Source organism: Xenopus laevis, chromosome 6S (genome assembly GCF_017654675.1).
Source record: "Xenopus laevis strain J_2021 chromosome 6S, Xenopus_laevis_v10.1, whole genome shotgun sequence".
Taxonomy (NCBI): Eukaryota; Metazoa; Chordata; class Amphibia; order Anura; family Pipidae; genus Xenopus; species Xenopus laevis.
Window position 1 is genome coordinate 59,356,976 of NC_054382.1, and position 3,842 is coordinate 59,360,817.

Below are 3,842 nucleotides of genomic sequence, written 5' to 3' on the forward strand. Positions count from 1 at the left end.
AAACTGGACCCCTAAAATACACACTTCCTGAAAGTTATTATTTTAACCATCTCACATGGGTACATAGGAGCCAATTCATTTCTAGCTTGCATTCAAACCTTTTACCTTCTTGCTGGGCTGTAATTATTTTAATAAATTCACACATCATCTTTTCATGTGCTCTGAATTAGAAGTGGATATGGTTGGTCAATTTTAACAAGTGTCCAGTTTTTCTAGGAATGAGCTGAAAAATAATATTCCTTTAAAGCCAAGCACCTAAAAAAATCAAATGCTGTGGCACTAATTAATTCAATTGATTCAAATGTTCACCGCATGGTCAAAAAGAAAACCACTTTGGCTTCTAAACAGATAAGGACGAGACCTTAAGCTGCATCTGATATAATAAATGCAACCCAAAACTAGAGGGCTCTAGAAGAATATAGCAAGGGAGCTGTCCAGAAGCTGCAATGCAGAATGCCTAGGCTTGAATTCTATTTTGTTGTCCTTTCACACTTAAGCAATTTTGTAGGTATTACCATATGTCAATTTGATGAATCTCAAATTCAAATAATTTGTATTATAATTGTACCACAATTTAGTCCACTTGTTTGAATGTCATACCATTTTAGCTCCATTTCTTAACTAAAGCATTTGAATTAAACAAACTCAGATACAAAGTAAACTTAGGAGGCTTTAGCACAAAGGTATGAATTATCATATATTTTTACATTGTATTTTAAATTAAAAAATTATATAATAAAACATAGAATTCATTAATATGTTGAAAATCAAACATTTGCATGCTACCAATTATAAACAGATTCCAAAAATGTTATTACAATACCGGTACTCAATACAAAGTCAGGATATGCATCCAGCATCTTACTATGAACACATCTAGACTAAAGAACACCCTAACTAAAGAATAATGATGTTTTAGGGTGGTAGTTACAATCTAGCAACATATGGAAAGCTACAGCCTATGGTATGCAAGGGTAGACATCCATATGCCGAACACATACTAAACTGCAAGTTACTGTCAAAAGCCCCTGATAGTATGACCTGATAGTATGTAAGCAATGCAATAAAGTAATGAACAAAAACAAGTATTAGAATGTATTGAACATAATATTAGTAGCAGGGGCAGGTACAATAGATTATACCGCCACTTTATCATTGGTGATACTTCATCTTCTATATTGTGTTTTGTGTGTGATATATACAATGCAAAGTTATGAAACAGAAAATGTTTAGTGGAAGGTAACAAAAAAAAGTGACTTTTTGAAGTAGCAGATCATATCATGAACTACTAGAGGATTCTGATATACTGTTTAGAAATATAAGCAAGCAGTAAAGCTATCCGCAGCAAATTTTTTGAAGTTATACTTTCATGTAAAAAATGTTTTTGCAAAATGCATCAGTTAAAAGTTCTGCTCCAGTAGATGTCTGCACTGAAATCCGTTTTTCAAAAGAGCAAATGCAAAATGCATCAGTTAATAGTTCTGCTCCAGCAGATGTCTGCACTGAAATCCGTTTTTCAAAAGAGCAAACTGTTTTATTTTACATTTAATTTTCTGACATGGGGCTTGACATATTGTCAGATACCCAGGTGCTCCCAGTCATGTGACTTGTGTTCTGATAAACTGTATCACTATTTATGGCTGGACTGCAAGATGAGGTGATATCACCTCCATCCCTTCTCTCCCCCCCCCAGCAAACTATAAGCAGAACAATGGGAAGGTAAGCAGCTCCCTGGTAGATCTAAGAACATCACTCAATAGTAAAAATCCATGTGCACTCAGACACATTCAGTTAAATTGCTATCTGTTTCTGAAAGCACATAATCAGGTTAAGATGGCTGCCTACATACCAATATTACAAATGAAAAAATACATCTGTTGGATTAGGAATAACATTTTACACAGTAGCGTGAATTATTTGCAGTGTAAACAGTGTAATTTAGAAGTAAAAACTACACCATAAAAATCATAACAGATTCCTTTAACATTTAACTCTCTTTCCATGCCACAATTTTACACTCAATTCATTAAACAGCTTTATAAATGCAAGTTTATTTACACCATGAAACATGATGTTAAAGTGGCAAAGTATGGTGTATTATAACAACGCTATTTTATCTACATTTATAAATATGCCCTTATTTTTATTACAGGGCTATATACAGTAGCTATATACAAAAGATGCTGTATTATTCTTTTTGTAATCACTGTATCACTTGTGTTTGAGAAATTACCAAATCACAGCATGGAATCTGTGTTTTGCAAGTGATTTAAATTTATACAGGTATGGTACCTGTTATCCAGAATGCGAAGGACCTGGGGTTTTCCTGATTTTGGAAATTTGGAACACTAGACCTGGCTTAAACCATTTAAAAATTAATTAAACTCAATATGATTGTTTCTTGGTTGGGATCAAAAAAAAACTACTGTTTTATAATTACAGAGAAAACGGAAATAATTTTTGTGTTGATGTGATTTGGTTAAAATTAATTCTATGGGGCACATTTACTAAAGGACAAATTGTGTTTTTTTTGGCGAAAATCCACCAAAATAACAATTTGCTGAAAATTTGCCAATTTACGTAAAGGTGAAGATGACAATTCACTAGCAAAAAACCTCAGCGCTAGAGAACATTTGCATAGTTTCTCTAGCAAAAATCTGGTAATTTATTAAAGTGAAAACTTTACCCTTTTTCGCCAAAGTGTACTTCGCCAGATTCAGGCTGGCAAACTCTCATTATAAAGATAGAGCAGACACTTTTAAATCACAATCAACATTGGCCTTTCCATTCTACATTTCTCCATGGTGAAAATTTTCTAAAGAATTCTCTGAGAAAATTTGGCAGTATATTTTCCCATACAATAGTAGTGGGGAAATATACTGGCAAATTTTCTCTTGAGAAAGTGAACTTCCGATTTTTAGTATGTTGATGTGTTGTGAAAATACATTAAAGTAAATGTGCCCCTATGGGAGATGCCCTTTCCATATTTCAGATCTTTCTGGATAACTGATCCCATACCTGTATTTCACTTTCATGAGTCTGTATATGTACTATATATGGCAGCATATCAGTTATTTGCAGTCAACCGTGTCAGTTTCAAATGTCGTGCTGCATTTCATTTGTGTTCCAGTATGTGTTTGTCAGTGTTTGTTTACATTAAACTCCACCAGCCTCTTTGGCTATGGCTTCTTTCATTTGCTTATCCATTCCTACACTACGTTAGTTAATGAGCCCTAAGGGCATTGATGCATAGGCCGTTTTATCACCCACATGAAACCACAGGCATTGCAATGCATTTAAATCACTGTGAGTCAGTAAAAGCTGACACTGATCCAACAAAATTATTTTATCGTTATAAATTATTATTATTATTATTACTGAAAGAAGCTCAGCAGCTATCTTTAGAACTCTCTGAAAAATTTATTAGGAGAGAGAGTATGGAAAGCATGGCTTCTGTGAAAATGGTGCCATAGGGCTGGTAAAACCGGTCAGCAGTCAAACTATTTATTTAATAATCTACTTGTCCATTCTAGCAAAAGTGCATTTTTGTATTTACTGGCTCAACAACCTTTTATTTTGCTCTTTTCAATTTCATTATTCTTTTAAACAAGCATAAAGTAAAATTTATTTACATAAAGCAATGATCCATGAAGGTTACCATAACATCAAGGGACCATATTAGCCGCATGGATGGAATTCATTAGAAATTAACTACCACTTAAATTAATTTTCTCACATTCACTTGGTTGTAATGGCAGAAAAAAGAACCGTCCATCAAGAGTACTGACAGAAAAGCTGTCAGTATTTACTGTATATATAGGTAAATGTATTAACCCGTAAAT